The 18,028-nt window shown below is 47.1% G+C and overlaps 1 pseudogene; it reads right to left on the bottom strand.

Moving 5' to 3' along the window:
* Nucleotides 1–386: 386 nt before the first annotated feature.
* On the bottom strand, nt 387–593 carry LOC142280564 (U2 spliceosomal RNA; annotated as a pseudogene).
* Nucleotides 594–18,028: the final 17,435 nt, after the last annotated feature.

Genomic DNA, 18,028 nt, shown 5'->3' with positions numbered 1-18,028 from the left:
CTTTAATTGGAGTGGAATCTGATAGACAGCACCTGATGCCAAGTCTGCATCTTCTAACACCTGCAGTCACTGCAGCAGCTGAATCCAATGTGTCCAAAAGGGATCTATTCTATTCAATTGCAAATGATCTAGATAAGACTGAGAATAAGATACTGCACGGGACATAGCAGAGTTGGTCAAGTTGAGTGGAGATGAGTTTGCTATTTGGCACAGCTTTTGCATCAATAAAGCAAGTAAAAGGTGTGAAAGATAAAAAAAAGGGTGAAAGTGTGAAAAGTGAATTGGCCAAATTGAGGTGCATATAAAGTTTTTGCTTTCTTTCAATTCACTAATGGGGCTCATTTGAATCAGGTGAATTGAGTTCTGCTTTTGGAAACTGGGTTAAGAAGGGGTGCACCGGTCCTGGAGGTACTGCAATACCAGGTCAATGCGTGGAGTGGACAGAGCAAGATTTTTTCCATCTCCTTGTTCTAAAAATCCATTTAATATATGGTCCCCAGAGAGGGGACGTATCAGATATTAAACTGATAAGAACAGATTTAATTTTTTTTTTTTTCTGTTTATCAGTAGGACTTCAAAATAACAAAGGTGATCGCCTCCCGTTGCCTGGGAACCGTCCAGGCACAAGAGGGCTATGTGTCACCAGAAGGCGCACACACTTCCTCAAGGCCGGCAGACGTGCAATCCCAGGCACCTTCCAGTACCGACCAAGGTAGCGTCCTCCGAAACTACACTTGATCTTAGCCAAAAGGCCGAGAAGCTATAACCCGAATTGGTTACGGCCTTGAGTGGCACCCTGGCCTATACCGGACACATCTTAGGGAGAGGGAGACAAACCCACGCCTACAGAAGACATTTTGTCACCCAAGCCAACCCTTGAAAAGGCTGTTTTGCAGAGCAAAAACAAGAAGAATGATGCTTTTTGCAGCCGCCGCCCACTGCAATTAATCTGAATAACTCCTCCTCCTCCAAGCACCTCCCCTCCCCCTTGCAGTCTTTCCAATTCATGATACAAAAAGACGGACGGACAGGACAGGACAGGACAGGCTGCCTGACTTTCCGTCACTGCCACCCTTTGCCATCCTTGCCCGTAGAAAGCCCTTTCATCATCCCCAAACCCTAATCTTTTCCCTTCCCTTCCCAGCTGCGTCTCACTCCCTTTCATTAGGAAGTGAGCGCAGCCTTTTCTCCGTTCTGCACATGCGCGACGTTAAACACAAATGCGCAGGCGTGCGTTCCATTAGCCTCACTGCATTCCACTCCCATACAGGAAGTGGGCGCAGCTATTACTACGGTCGCACATAAAAGAACCCACGGCCACCACTGCACACAGCTGACTCCACCACAGGACACCCACTTCTACACCAACGCAGGTAAGACAGGATCGGCACCTCTATGCTCCCGTTACAATCAGGCTCAGTCACCATGTGATAACGCTCTCAACTCTTTAGTTGCAGGCTCCCCTTGCTTCACCTCCACTGGCTGTGCTGCCATTTCCTCTCCCACCTGGAAGGTATACTTTATTCCACTATTTTCCTGTTTCTCTCTTCCCCCTTTTCCCATAACCTACTTTTATCTGCATTTGTGGGGTATCTATATGCTATTTACATCATAGTTTTATTCATTAATATGGAAGGGAAGAGTGCCCATGAGAGTGTTGAACTGCGGAGAGCAAGAGATTAAGCTGCTCCGATTTGCCACCATTGATAAGCTGTTCTCAGTAGATACACATGCTATCCAAACAGCAGCATCCACCATTGCTTCAGCCCACCCATTCAGTGACAGCTCACCAAGTCAGCCAGAGGAGTGGTGTAAGGAATTACACGTAGGCACTGACTCCACACCTTCACATCACAAGAAGGGGGTCTACAGGCTAGTGCAAGAATACGAGCAAGTCTTCAGCAAACATCCGCTAGACTTTTGAAGAATAAAAGGGGTCAAACACTACATCCCCACAAGTGCACACCCACCCATCAAAGAGAGATATAAGCCAAAACTACCTGCACATTACCAGTGTACCAAGGACATGTTGAGCAACATGAAGGAGGCTGGGGTTATCCGTGACAGTTGTAGCCTCTGGGCAGCTCCGTTGGTCCTGTTAAAGAAGAAGGACAGCACCACTCCCCTGTATTGAGGAATAGCTAGCTGCATTGAGAACTGCAAATTATTTTTCTACCCTTGATCTCACTAGTCGCTATTGGCAAGTGTCCGTTGCTGAGGCAGACCGGGAGAAGACCGCCTTTGCCACCCCGATGGGTCTCTGCGAGTTCAAAAGCATGCCCTTCGAGCTGTGCAATTTGCCAGGAACCTTCCAGAGGCTGATGGAATGCTGCTTGGGACACCGAAACTTTGAAACGGTACTGCTATACCTTTATGATGTTATTGTTTATTCTAAAGCAAACAAGATTTTAGGGTGTATAAAAAGGGAGATTAGATCCGGTGATCCCAACGTATTGTTAACCCTCTATAAATCACTTGTAAGGCCACATCTGGAATATGGGGTAAAGTCCTGAGCAGGTTGATAACCATTGGTTTGAGCATGGTAGGGTGTAGTGCGCATCTTCCTGCATCGGTAAAAGCTGCAGAAGTCCTTGAAGATTTCCGCTTCAAAGGCAGTGCCTTGATCTGTGAGGACTCTCTCTGAGTAGCCATGAGGTCTGCATAAGTGTGCTTGGAAGACCTTCGCTGCAGTATGGGCCATTAGATCTTTGACTTGTACCACAACCATAAATCTCGAGTAGTTGTCTACCATCGTAAGTGCATACGTGAGCTCGCCTCGATATTCTGCAACAAAACTCCCTTTTTCGATTTCAGTTTCAGCAAACACTCCTCTTCCTGTAGAAAATATTTATCATTACCTAAGACAGTCATTCTAATGCATGACAATATTAAGGCAATTTAGTTAAAACTTGTTTTAACTCACCTTTAAGGGGATTGATGTATTTCATGGTCAATCCAGGTTTGTCAGTGATGGCACTGACATAATGTATGGCGTCTTTTTCGGGCGTTATCCTTTGCCTTTTCATTGTGAAAATCCAGTTGCCTATATCAAAGCAAATTCTACTACTTGTAAAGTATGCAGAAAATGAAATGTAGAACATATAACATCAACTGCTTAGGAACGCATCATAGGTTAGTACTTAAAAGGATATTGTCATGTTCTAGTCATAATGCAAGCTGGACATTTTTCATGTTACCCTGTAATCGCCGGCCTGTTCTAATGCTCACAAGCCAAGATATAGGCTCAGCTGCTAAGGCTTCCCTCTGCCTTCTGAATGAAACTTGAATATGTCTGGCTCACTGTGTATATAGCAGGTGCTCAGAAAAAATAAGAGTCAATTCAATAGAAATAGCTCTGGCACACTATAGTGATCAATAACGTAAGAAAAGAACTCTTGGAATGCTGAAAATTCTTTATTTGTGCAAAAGGATAATTCATCCAACGTTTCGACCTTGTTTTTAGGTCTTTATCAAGGATAAAGTTATCTAAGATCATAAAGGGTTACAAAACCATATAAACACGTAATTAGTACATAGTACAACATAACAGTACAATATATTGCTACTTGAGAGTACAATGGGTCAAATAACCATGATGCACATACAAAACATTTTTCCAAAGCCATAGTGAAAACATTTGTACTGAGGAAAGAAAATTTCCACATGACCTATCTGGAGAAACATTCTGGATCAAACAACCAAAAATAGTCAAGCAGGTAAATACACACCTATATGGATAACAGGATGATATGTGTTCAATTGTATAGCGTCATTGCCATTAAGGTACAAATGGAAAACTTGCAATCCTATATAGTGAAGGAAATGAACACATATCATATCAAAGAACACAGGAACATGGGTGTGAGAAAAACCTCAATGTTTATACTTTGTTCTTTATAATGGTGTGAACATGTATATGTCTCAGTACCTTATGCACTTGAGAATTCTAGTGAGTAGATGATGAAAGCCTATTTCAGAACTGGAATCGGTAAATAATTGTAGGTGGAATCTAAATGAAAAGATGGTACAAGTGTTATCATGACACGTGGGCTATAACACAATGGACCGTGTGACAAAGAAGAAAGGAGAGAAAGAAGAGGAAGAAAATGCAACTACCTGTAACATTACGTGATAGTCACTGGTAAGTATCACTTGACAATTCAAGTGAAAAAGGATTCCTTTATTAAAGGGTTCTCAGTCGCCTCAGGATCATGAAATACTAGGGTAAATGATATGAGAATGGGTAAGAAGCACCACTAAAGGAAATATGAGATGCAGGACATATATCTATAAACCCCTGAACTACATGATAGAAATAAAAAGAAGAAAAAAGAAAAAAAAGAAGAAAGAACACATAGAATGCGGAAAGAGAATGGGTACAACTACCTGAGTTACTGCAGGGAGGCCCCTGGTTGGTATTGTGAGGGTTAGTGGAATTCCTTCACTGAAGGGTTCTCAGTTGCCTCAGGTTCGTGAAAAATGCTATAGACAAATAATGCCCGGAGAAAAGGGGTTCATATACAGCGAATAATGGTAATACAAGGTACATGTGTCACATGTAATAGTATATATATATATATTGTACTAAGATCTACACCAGAAATAGAAAGTAGTCCCTCTGCCTTCTGTCTAGGTGCCCTGAGTTATGTCCTGTAAACTGTCACAGCGACCCAGACACACATGTGTAGTAGGGGAATATCCCTGCTGAGATGCCAGTGCTAGAGCACACGTTTGCTGTGGAGTTGAACGCTATGTGAGCAGTTCTTACCTTCAATGAGCAGAAGTCTCTTTTTTCAGATTTCAATATCTCTGTGGGTATCTGGCAGAAATATGGAATACTCTTTACTGCTAAGACCCTGTACACCACTCCCACTAAAGGGGGCTTTACACGCTGCGACATCGCTAATGCGGAGTCGTTGGGGTCACGGAATTTGTGACGCACATCCGGCCGCATTAGCGATGTTGCTGCGTGTGACACCGATGAGCGATTTTGCATCGTTGCAAAAACGTGCAAAATCGCTCATCGGTGACATGGGTCTCCATTCTCGATTATCGTTACTGCAGCAGTAACGATGTAGTTCGTCGCTCCTGCGGCAGCACACATTGCTCCGTGTGACACCGCAGAAACGAGGAACCTCTCCTTACCTGCCTCAAAGCCGCTATGAGGAAGGAAGGAGGTGGGCGGGATGTTCCGGCCACTCATCTCCGCCCCTCCACTGCTATTGGGCGGTCGCTCAGTGACGTTGCTGTGACGCCGCACGAACCGCCCCCTTAGAAAGGAGGCGGTTCGCCGGTCACAGCGACGTCGCCGGGCAGGTAAGTATGTGTGACTGGTTCTGTTCGGTGTTGTGCAGCATGGGCAGCAATTTGCCCGTGTCGCGCAACAGATGGGGGCGGGTACCCACACTAGCGATATCAGGACCGATATCGCAGTGTGTAAAGTAGCCTTTAGTCACATGACCAAGACTGTATCTGTGTCCCTACAACACACTTGAGACAAATGTGTGTGTGAGCCTGCATTGTGGGGTATATATAATATATTATAGAGCTGGGAAGGATCATTCTAAGCAGTGAGCTGTTCCAGTATTTGTAGGAAAATACCCAGTAGAAGCCTCAAACACAGCACCAATACCTCCCATCAGTATCCCACCACAGTGCCATGTAACCCATGCCCTACACTCCCATCTACACCAATACTATACAGGCACAAACTAGTATATCTGACTAAAAACCCCCAAAATATGAAGAACGGCCTATAGTTGAGTGTGGATATAAAATCTATGTGAGCAGAGCTAGAATAGAAATCACTGATCGCATTGAAGTCATTCTGACCATAAATCACCATGATATCAAGGTGAGGAGTTGTGTGTTACTGCTGGGAGGAAAGGGTTAACAGTGGAATATTAAGGTGCATTTCTGTGTGCAGTGTTACTAGTCAATGTACAAATTGTCTCTCCAGTAAAGGAGACAAACTCTAGCACAGCGCCACCTATTGGAAGTAGCGATCCTAAAAGTCACAAGTGGATTTTCAACAATCCATTGCAATATGACTCAGGATATATAAGCCAGATCAGAATCCCAATTTGCAGACACGGTGTTTCGGGGTGCTTGCCCCTCGTCAGTGCAAAGTATGGGGGTGTCAATGTAGTCATTGTAACAATTCAGTATGAGCTGCTCTTGGTGCCGGGGGAGGGAGATGCTCTCCTGAGCAAGATAGATGGGGAATGAACATGATATCTATATAGTGTAAGGCAGGGGGTCTCAAACTCGGCTGGGTGTATGGGCCGCACAGAGGAAAAAAATAATGTGGGGGGCTGCATTCTTTGCAGGACAAAGTGACATTTTTATTGGTACCATATATATATTTTTTTTTCACACACCTTTGGATGACTGATTTTCAACATTTTTCACTTGTTTATTATAACAAATGTGCACATTCTTTGGTTAAATCTAAAAAAAAAAATTGATGTTAAAAAAAAGTTATGCCTTATTTTGTTTTTTTTACAGTTTATCCCTTTCTTTTAACTAATAGTGTTACAATTATGACGCTAGCGTTTTGTGAAGGGAATGCTTTGCCTACTTCCGTGACTATGGCCTTCCAGAACTGCTGCATTTTGGCTGACCTCTCCGCCTCGGGAATAAGAGACATAAAGTTCTCCTTGTAGCGTGGGTCTAACAGTGTTACCAACCAGTAATGATTGTCGGCCAAGATGTTCTTAACGCGAGGGTCACGAGACAGGCAGCTTACCATAAAGTCATCCATGTGCGCCAGACTCTTAACAGCCATCACTTCAATATCCAGACCAACACGATGACTGAACATGCTGTCCTCCTCCTTCTCCTCCTCCTCCTCCTCATCTACCCTGTCCTCTGGCCAGCCACGCTGAACTGAGCATATGACTGGTATGCATGTCATATCCTCAATTTGGTCGGAGAGTTGCTCCATGTCTTCATCTTCCTCCTCGTCATAGTCCTCCACTGCACGTTGTGATGAGACGAGGCTGGGCTGTGTGTTATCACCCACACCCACTACTGTTTCTTGCTCCAACTCATCGTGTTCCGCCTGCAATGCATCATGTTTGGTTTTGAGCAGAGACCGTTTTAGAAGGCAGAGAAGCGGTATGGTGACGCTAATAATGGCGTCATCGCCGCTCACCATCTTGGTGGAGTCCTCAAAGTTTTGGAGGATGGTACATAGGTCGGACATCCATCTCCACTCCTCAGGTGTTATGTGTGGAGTTTGACCCATTTCCCGATGGCTTAGGTGATGCAGGTACTCAACAACTGCCCTCTTCTGCTCACATATCCTGATCAACATGTGCAGAGTTGAATTCCAATGCGTGGGGACATCACACACCAGTCTGTGAGCCGGAAGATGCAAATGACGCTGAAAGCCGGCAAGGCCGGCTGAAGCAGTAGGTGACTTTCGAAAATGTGCAGACAGGCGGCGAACTTTTACCAGCAGATCAGACAGCTCTGGGTATGAGTTTAGAAACCGCTGAACCACGAGGTTGAGCACATGGGCCACGCATGGAACATGTGTCAGCTGGCCTCGCCTCAAAGCCGCCACCAGGTTCCGGCCATTGTCACACACAACCTTTCCTGGCTTTAGGTTCAGAGGTGTGAGCCAGTGATCTGCATGCTGTTTTAGAGCTGTCCACACCTCTTCTGCATTGTGGGGTTTGTCACCTATGCAGATTAGCTGCAGCACAGCCTGTTGCCGCTTCACCGAGGCAGTGCTGCAGTGCTTCCAGCTTGGGACTGGTGTGGAGGGTAAAGTGGATGAGGATGCGCAGGAGGAGGAGGCTGAAGAGCATGACATTCCGGAGCTGTAGAGTGTGGGTGAAACCCTGACTGAGGTAGGGCCTGCAAACCTTGGTGTGGGAAGGACTTGTTCCGTTCCTCGCTCAAACTGGGTCCCAGCTGGGCTGGGCTGGGTCCCTACCCGGCTGGGTAGGGCGTTGTGGGGGGTTTGTCTATCTCCGTTTGAGGTGAGTTTGTTTAAGTTAGCCTTTTCTTTGGCGTTTTTTGGAGCCCTGCGGGTTGGGGAGTTGGTATCGCCCAGTAAGGCGTTCCCCGGGGGCTTGGATTGGGGTGACATTATGTCAGTGGAAAACGGAGTTGAATTTTGGATTAGGAAATCGAAAACTGATCAGAGAGGTGTGGGTAGACTAGTCCGTTTGGGGATGGTTGTGGCATCTGATATGTGCCCGTTCAAGTGTCTCGGGAATTTTCAACAGATCCGTCCGAAGGTGGATGGCCCCTTATTACATATATCTTTTTATCGAGATACCAATTTGTGAGTGTTTTTAGGGCATGTTTGAAGTCGTTGGGGTTAGATCCGAAGTCCTTCGGATTGGGGCAGCGACGGAGGCCTCTATATGCGGCCTACCGGAGGAGACAGTTAAGCAGATTGGTAGGTGGAAGTCGCAGCGCTTTAAGTCGTATGTACGTCCCCAGGTGGTTGTTGGCAATTGAGGGGAAAAGGGGGGGGGTATTAGGGTATTAGGGTAGCAATGGGGGGGGTGAGAGTGTGTGTTTTTTGTCAATTTGGTTTGGTGAGGCAATAAAATGGTGTCGTCTGTACATTTTGTATTGCAGAAGCACCCCCCCTTCCTTCCCTGGTCTGGATCCTTGGCCACTCTTATGTGTATTGGGGAGCCCGACGAGCGGACGCGAGATGGAACTGGAGACAGCTAGGTTTTGAGAAGGACCTGGCTCTCGTGCGATGGCTCGGTGTTCGGGGGTTAGGGTGCAGGAGGTGCATAGATACGCCCGGTTGGACAGACCTCCTGACATCTTAGTGTTGCATGCCGGGGGGAATGATTTGGGTGGGCGTCCTTTTCGAATCTTGATAAAGGACATCAAACATGATTTGTTACGGTTATGGGCGTCGTTTCCAGGTCTAACGATAGTCTGGTCAGAGATAGTAGCGAGAAAGAGTTGGCAGAAAGCGCGGTCAGTTGACAGGTTGAACAAGGCGCGGGCGAAGGTTAATAGGGCGATCTCGAAGTTTGTTAGTCGGAACGGGGGTATAGCAATACGGCATGTTGAGTTGGAAAGGACGGAAGAGGAATTTTGGTTGGCTGACGGGGTACACCTTAATGCGGTGGGAACTGACTTATGGGCTCTTGGCTTGCAGGGAGGTATTGAGAGGGCCCTTTGCTTGCGGGGGGTCTCAGGCACTTGAAGGGTTTCAAGGTGCCTTCGTTGTGGTGTTGTTTATTGGTGGGTCCTTGAAGTTGGTTTAAAATTGGTTCGGGGATTCATCCGGGTATGGATCCCCTCATTGGCAGAATTGATGGTCCCCTGGTGATTTTGGGGGGGAACCCCGACGGGGTATGTCGGGGCCCCTGGGGGTGTGGTTGGGGTTGACGGAGGATTAACCCTTATAATTTGGTGCTCCTGAGCCAGTGTGGGTAACGGCTGGGAGCAAGTTGAGGTTTTTTATTGCTCGGTTATGGGAATCACCAGGGTTTTGGTAGCTTCAAGGACCTTACCACATTGCAAATTTAATTGGTTATGTATTCTTGTTAATAAAATGGCTGCTATGGCCAAAATTATCCAAAGATAAATTTGTGTCTGTGTAATTACTTTTAAATAAGAAATGGGAATGGAGGTGTGGGGTATGAAAGGAAGACCGGAGTCAACAATTCCAGGGTCAAGCATGTTTATTTGCGTAAGCTTCGTTCCAGGGTAGAAAGGGTAAGAGTGCCTTTCAGAATTCGAAGTGGTCAGACTGTACGGACCACCAAGAACTGCAGGAGAGCTTGAACATCTTCCCATGGATTTGCGACATCCTCCCTCATCAGTTACGTAGGTAAGCAGGTTCTCAGCATTGCAGCCCATTTGTTGTCTTAAGTTAGTTAAGCGGGGTTAACTAACCTGTCAGTTCAGCCTCAGGTCTAAAGCAGAGGCCTGGACTCCACTCCTTACTCCTCACTCCACAACTCTCCTTAAAAACAACTGACTCCTTTTTCCTGCCCCGGGGTCTCCAGACCCCTAGGTGGGCGTTTCCTTCCGTCTGGTCCTGCCCACTGGTGTGCCTGTCTTTCCCTAGGGGAGGTGACTAGGGTTTTCTGGTTGGCTTTGTGTGACTTAGGTGAGGGAAGTTGTTATGCGGGGGCCTATGTGTGACTATCTGCAGTGTCAGGGCGTCACATATGTATGTGTGTATGTCTGCTAAAGGAATCCGCACCGTCATATTTACAAACACAAAATTTTGCAGACACCTCATGTGACTCAGGGAACGTTGTAGACTATGTTTTAACAGGAATATTTAACCTTTACAGTTACTCTCCAAAAAACCTGCCTCCATTAAACTGAATGGAGGTGGGAGCTGCAAGTTATTAATAGCAGCTGTGATTGGTTGCTATAGGAACAAAGGACATTCATAGTATAAGAAGCTTATGTGTGAGATAATATGATGTCAGTGGGGAGACAGATAGAGAGAGACAGACACAGACTGAGAGACAAACAGACAGAGACAGATAGGCATAGACAGACAGGGAAAGAGACAGAGACAAACAGACAGAGGCAGACAGGGAAAGAGACAGACAGAGATAGACAGGGAAAAAAGGCAGACAGACAGAGACAGAGAAAGAGACAGAGGCAGATAGGGAAACAGACAAAGACAAACATACAGAGACAGGCAGGAGAAAAGGCAGACCGACAGGGAAACAGACAGACAGGGGAAGAGACAGACAGAGAGAGACAGACAGATAGAGACAGACAAAGAAATACAGAGATAGACAGGGAAAGAGACAAACGGGGAATGAGTCAGACAGAGAGAGACAAAGAGAGACAGGCAGAGAGAGACAGGGAAAGAGACAGACAGGGGAAGAGACAGACAGAGACAGACAAAGAAATACAGAGACAGACAGGGGAAGAGACAGACAGGGGAAGAGACAGACAGGGGAAGAGACAGACAGACAGGGAAAGAGACAGACCTGGAAAAGAGACAGACCTGGAAAAGAGACAGACAGACATAGAAACAGACAGCCACAAAGAGAGAAAGACAGACAGACACAGAGAGACAGACAGAGATAGAGAGACAGAGAGACATGGATAGAGATAGAGACACACAGAGACAGACAGATGACAGAGACTGGGAGAGAGACAGACAGAAGCATAAATCCCTAACTAAAACTTAACATTTAATGATAGTTTTAAAAGGTAAAAAAACACAAATCATGTAAATAGCATGACTCTCTTCTGTGCATAGAGTCAAAATTTTGTGTTTGTAAATATGACGGTGCGGATTCCTTTAGCAGACATACACACATACATATGTGACGCCCTGACACTGCAGGTAGTCACACATAGGCCCCCGCATAACAACTTCCCTCACCTAAGTCACACAAAGCCAACCAGAAAACCCTAGTCACCTCCCCCAGGGAAAGACAGGCACACCAGTGGGCAGGACCAGACGGAAGGAAACGCCCACCTAAGGGTCTGGAGACCCCGGGGCAGGAAAAAGGAGTCAGTTGTTTTTAAGGAGAGTTGTGGAGTGAGGAGTAAGGAGTGGAGTCCAGGCCTCTGCTTTAGACCTGAGGCTGAACTGACAGGTTAGTTAACCCCGCTTAACTAACTTAAGACAACAAATGGGCTGCAATGCTGAGAACCTGCTTACCTACGTAACTGATGAGGGAGGATGTCGCACATCCATGGGAAGATGTTCAAGCTCTCCTGCAGTTCTTGGTGGTCCGTACAGTCCGACCACTTCGAATTCTGAAAGGCACTCTTACCCTTTCTACCCTGGAACGAAGCTTACGCAAATAAACATGCTTGACCCTGGAATTGTTGACTCCGGTCTTCCTTTCATACCCCACACCTCCATTCCCATTTCTTATTTAAAAGTAATTACACAGACACAAATTTATCTTTGGATAATTTTGGCCATAGCAGCCATTTTATTAACAAGAATACATAACCAATAAAATTTGCAATGTGGTAAGGTCCTTGAAGCTACCAAAACCCTGGTGATTCCCATAACCGAGCAATAAAAAACCTCAACTTGCTCCCAGCCGTTACCCACACTGACTCAGTAGCACCAAATGGTTAGGGTTAATCCTCCGTCAACCCCAACCACACCCCCAGGGGCCCCGACATACCCCGTCGGGGTTCCCCCCCAAAATCACTAGGGGACCATCAATTCTGCCAATGAGGGGATCCATACCCGGATGAATCCCCGAACCAATTTTAAACCAACTTCAAGGACCCACCAATAAACAACACCACAACGAAGGCACCTTGAAACCCTTCAAGTGCCTGAGACCCCCCGCAAGCAAAGGGCCCTCTCAATACCTCCCTGCAAGCCAAGAGCCCATAAGTCAGTTCCCACCGCATTAAGGTGTACCCCGTCAGCCAACCAAAATTCCTCTTCCGTCCTTTCCAACTCAACATGCCGTATTGCTATACCCCCGTTCCAACTAACAAACTTCGAGATCGCCCTATTAACCTTCGCCCGCGCCTTGTTCAACCTGTCAACTGACCGCGCTTTCTGCCAACTCTTTCTCGCTACTATCTCCGACCAGACTATCGTTAGACCTGGAAACGACACCCATAACCGTAACAAATCATGTTTGATGTCCGTTATCAAGATTCGAAAAGGACGCCCACCCAAATCATTCCCCCCGGCATGCAACACTAAGATGTCAGGAGGTCTGTCCAACCGGGCGTATCTATGCACCTCCTGCAACACCCTGTTCCACCCTAACCCCCGAACACCGAGCCATCGCACGAGAGCCAGGTCCTTCTCAAAACCTAGCTGTCTCCCGTTCCATCTCGCGTCCGCTCGTCGGGCTCCCCAATACACATAAGAGTGGCCAAGGATCCAGACCAGGGAAGGAAGGGGGGGTGCTTCTGCAATACAAAATGTACAGACGACACCATTTTATTGCCTCACCAAACCAAATTGACAAAAAACACACACTCTCACCCCCCCCATTGCTACCCTAATACCCCCCCCTTTTCCCCTCAATTGCCAACAACCACCTGGGGACGTACATACGACTTAAAGCGCTGCGACTTCCACCTACCAATCTGCTTAACTGTCTCCTCCGGTAGGCCGCATATAGAGGCCTCCTTCGCTGCCCCAATCCGAAAGACTTCGGATCTAACCCCAACGACTTCAAACATGCCCTAAAAACACTCACAAATTGGTATCTCGATAAAAAGGACCCATCCTCGTGACATAATAAGGGGCCATCCACCTTCGGACGGATCTGTTGAAAATTCCCGAGACACTTGAACGGGCACATATCAGCAATGCGTGGGGACATCACACACCAGTCTGTGAGCCGGAAGATGCAAATGACGCTGAAAGCCGGCAAGGCCGGCTGAAGCAGTAGGTGACTTTCGAAAATGTGCAGACAGGCGGCGAACTTTTACCAGCAGATCAGACAGCTCTGGGTATGAGTTTAGAAACCGCTGAACCACGAGGTTGAGCACATGGGCCACGCATGGAACATGTGTCAGCTGGCCTCGCCTCAAAGCCGCCACCAGGTTCCGGCCATTGTCACACACAACCTTTCCTGGCTTTAGGTTCAGAGGTGTGAGCCAGTGATCTGCATGCTGTTTTAGAGCTGTCCACACCTCTTCTGCATTGTGGGGTTTGTCACCTATGCAGATTAGCTGCAGCACAGCCTGTTGCCGCTTCGCCGAGGCAGTGCTGCAGTGCTTCCAGCTTGGGACTGGTGTGGAGGGTAAAGTACTGATGGGGTGGGTGTCTGTGTGGCCCAATTTTTGGAAAAAAGGGAGACTCCGCTTGGAGTAACCCTTGCTTGCTGTGTTTTTAAAAGAAGCCAAGATGAACAGAGCTGGGATCAGGAAAGACTTTGCTACCTACCCCGGTGTCATCCTGGGGACGGTTAATTATGGCGTATTTTTGAATTTGCTTGATGCAAATCAAAACATCCTGTTTGCAACTAGGGCCCAAGTGCTGCCACTGATGGGGTGGGTGTCTGTGTGGCCCAATTTTTGGAAAAAAGGGAGACTCCGCTTGGAGTAACCCTTGCTTGCTGTGTTTTTAAAATAAGCCAAGATGAACAGAGCTGGGATCAGGAAAGACTTTGCTACCTACCCCGGTGTCATCCTGGGGACGGTTAAGAATAGCGTATTTTTGAATGTGCTTGATGCAAATGTAGCTGTGAAGTGTACAACTGGGGCACAACTGCTGCCACTGAAGGGGTGGGTGTGTGTGGGGCCCAATTTTTGGAAAAAAGGGAGACTCCTCTTGGAGTCACCTTGCGGTGTTTTACATGATTTTAGAATGGCGTGCCATGCCTATATCTGTGTGTCCTCCTCTTTTTCCTTGTCCAGCTGTTTTGTTTTCGCATGAGTATATGTCCTTGTCACTTTCCCATGTGTTTGTGTTGTGTTGTGAGTTGTTTGTCACCTTTTGGACACCTTTGAGGGTGTTTTCTAGGTGTTTTACTGTGTTTGTGATTGCCTGCCATTGTTTCCTATTGGCTCGAGTTCGGTTCGTCGAACGTTCGACGAGCCGAACTCGAACGGGAGCTCCGTTCGGCGAACCGACCTCGAGCCGAACCTGGACCGGTTCGCTCATCTCTACTCCTGGACATACCTACCCCGGTGTCATCCTGGGGACGGTTAAGAATAGCGTATTTTTGAATGTGCTTGATGCAAATGTAGCTGTGAAGTGTACAACTGGGGCACAACTGCTGCCACTGAAGGGGTGGGTGTGTGTGGGGCCCAATTTTTGGAAAAAAGGGAGACTCCGCTTGGAGTAACCCTTGCTTGCTGTGTTTTTAAAAGAAGCCAAGATGAACAGAGCTGGGATCAGGAAAGACTTTGCTACCTACCCCGGTGTCATCCTGGGGACGGTTAATTATGGCGTATTTTTGAATGTGCTTGATGCAAATCAAAACATCCTGTTTGCAACTAGGGCCCAAGTGCTGCCACTGATGGGGTGGGTGTCTGTGTGGCCCAATTTTTGGAAAAAAGGGAGACTCCGCTTGGAGTAACCCTTGCTTGCTGTGTTTTTAAAAGAAGCCAAGATGAACAGAGCTGGGATCAGGAAAGACTTTGCTACCTACCCCGGTGTCATCCTGGGGACGGTTAAGAATAGCGTATTTTTGAATGTGCTTGATGCAAATGTAGCTGTGAAGTGTACAACTGGGGCACAACTGCTGCCACTGAAGGGGTGGGTGTGTGTGGGGCCCAATTTTTGGAAAAAAGGGAGACTCCGCTTGGAGTAACCCTTGCTTGCTGTGTTTTTAAAAGAAGCCAAGATGAACAGAGCTGGGATCAGGAAAGACTTTGCTACCTACCCCGGTGTCATCCTGGGGACGGTTAATTATGGCGTATTTTTGAATGTGCTTGATGCAAATCAAAACATCCTGTTTGCAACTAGGGCCCAAGTGCTGCCACTGATGGGGTGGGTGTCTGTGTGGCCCAATTTTTGGAAAAAAGGGAGACTCCGCTTGGAGTAACCCTTGCTTGCTGTGTTTTTAAAAGAAGCCAAGATGAACAGAGCTGGGATCAGGAAAGACTTTGCTACCTACCCCGGTGTCATCCTGGGGACGGTTAATTATGGCGAATTTTGGAATGTGCTTGATGCAAATCAAAACATCCTGTTTGCAACTAGGGCCCAAGTGCTGCCACTGATGGGGTGGGTGTCTGTGTGGCCCAATTTTTGGAAAAAAGGGAGACTCCGCTTGGAGTAACCCTTGCTTGCTGTGTTTTTAAAAGAAGCCAAGATGAACAAGTCATGGGTCAGCAAAGACTTTATCTACCTACCCCGGTGTCATCCTGGGGACGGATAAGAATGGCGTATTTTTGAATGTGCTTGATGCAAATCAAAACATCCTGTTTGCAACTAGGGCCCAAGTGCTGCCACTGATGGGGTGGGTGTCTGTGTGGCCCAATTTTTGGAAAAAAGGGAGACTCCGCTTGGAGTAACCCTTGCTTGCTGTGTTTTTAAAAGAAGCCAAGATGAACAGAGCTGGGATCAGGAAAGACTTTGCTACCTACCCCGGTGTCATCCTGGGGACGGTTAATTATGGCGTATTTTTGAATGTGCTTGATGCAAATCAAAACATCCTGTTTGCAACTAGGGCCCAAGTGCTGCCACTGATGGGGTGGGTGTCTGTGTGGCCCAATTTTTGGAAAAAAGGGAGACTCCGCTTGGAGTAACCCTTGCTTGCTGTGTTTTTAAAAGAAGCCAAGATGAACAGAGCTGGGATCAGGAAAGACTTTGCTACCTACCCCGGTGTCATCCTGGGGACGGTTAATTATGGCGTATTTTTGAATGTGCTTGATGCAAATCAAAACATCCTGTTTGCAACTAGGGCCCAAGTGCTGCCACTGATGGGGTGGGTGTCTGTGTGGCCCAATTTTTGGAAAAAAGGGAGACTCCGCTTGGAGTAACCCTTGCTTGCTGTGTTTTTAAAAGAAGCCAAGATGAACAAGTCATGGTCAGCAAAAACTTTATCTACCTACCCCGGTGTCATCCTGGGGACGGATAAGAATGGCGTATTTTTGAATGTGCTTGAAGCCAAGATGAACAGAGCTGGGATCAGGAAAGACTTTGCTACCTACCCCGGTGTCATCCTGGGGACGGTTAAGAATAGCGTATTTTTGAATGTGCTTGATGCAAATGTAGCTGTGAAGTGTACAACTGGGGCACAACTGCTGCCACTGAATGGGTGGGTGTGTGTGGGGCCCAATTTTTGGAAAAAAGGGAGACTCCGCTTGGAGTCACCTTGCGGTGTTTTACATGATTTTAGAATGGCGTGCCATGCCTATATCTGTGTGTCCTCCTCTTTTTCCTTGTCCAGCTGTTTTGTTTTCGCATGAGTATATGTCCTTGTCACTTTCCCATGTGTTTGTGTTGTGTTGTGAGTTGTTTGTCACCTTTTGGACACCTTTGAGGGTGTTTTCTAGGTGTTTTACTGTGTTTGTGATTGCCTGCCATTGTTTCCTATTGGCTCGAGTTCGGTTCGTCGAACGTTCGACGAGCCGAACTCGAACGGGAGCTCCGTTCGGCGAACCGACCTCGAGCCGAACCGGGACCGGTTCGCTCATCTCTACTCCTGGACATAGCATTCGAATTACCAGGTCCCTGAAGGCTGAAATGCGTAGTGGCCGGAAATCATGAACAATTACAATGGGCGTATGTGCTGTAGATCCTGCGTCAGTTGTAGCTTGGAACTTTGTCTTTTCACGGATTTGCCCGTCTCTCATGGTGTTGGGCTATTTTCGGATCAAAATGGTGTGTCCCTCCTTGGCCCGTATCATGGGTTATTTCAGGGGCAAATTTAACTCTCTTAGCACTTTTCTCCTTAATTGTGGCCGTTGAATTGTTGGGTCAAGGTCTATCCAACCAGCATATTTGTTGTTTTTCAGACAATTTAGGGCTCGTGCATAGTAATAATAACACAGGTTTCCAAGGGTAAAAATTTTTGAAAGATGTGATTTTTTTCATACTTTTGATCATTGGACTCAGTAAAAATATTGAAAAAATATCATCACGTACAGTTTTTTCACAAACACTGATTCTATAGGTGTTAGGGCCAGGTGGACGGGCAGACCCAGGAGGTGGATCCACTGGGCCGAACACCTTAATGAAGGCAAGGGGTCCGGTAGCCGGAGCACTACGGGTAGCAGGACAGTCCGTGCAAAAGAGTGGAATGGAGAAGTCCCTGGGACCACGGAGTCACTGATGGTAGTCCGGGTGACGGAGCTCAGGTTCGGAGGCCGAGATGTCAGGCAGAGTCCGGAACCGATGGAGCGAGAGGACGGGTCACCACAGGGATCAGAGATGGTACGGACTGACGGGATGGCAGATAGTCAGCGTTCGGGGTTCGGGAATCGGCAGGACCGGATGGCGAGGCAGGAGCGGCTCTAGAAGAGAGATAGGTAAGTATATCACAGAGACACAAGGAGACCTGACTCCTAGCTTAGGAAACACGAAGAACAGGCCCCGCCCACTTGGACATTAAACCCCTTTATACCCTGTACCTGTGTGTTCAATTTCCTGTCAGTGGACGCTGGCCCTTTAAGA

This window comes from Anomaloglossus baeobatrachus, unplaced genomic scaffold, assembly GCF_048569485.1.
Source record: "Anomaloglossus baeobatrachus isolate aAnoBae1 unplaced genomic scaffold, aAnoBae1.hap1 Scaffold_457, whole genome shotgun sequence".
Classification (NCBI taxonomy): Eukaryota; Metazoa; Chordata; class Amphibia; order Anura; family Aromobatidae; genus Anomaloglossus; species Anomaloglossus baeobatrachus.
Note: the sequence above shows the minus strand (reverse complement) of the source record. Positions and strands in the feature narration are given on the sequence as shown.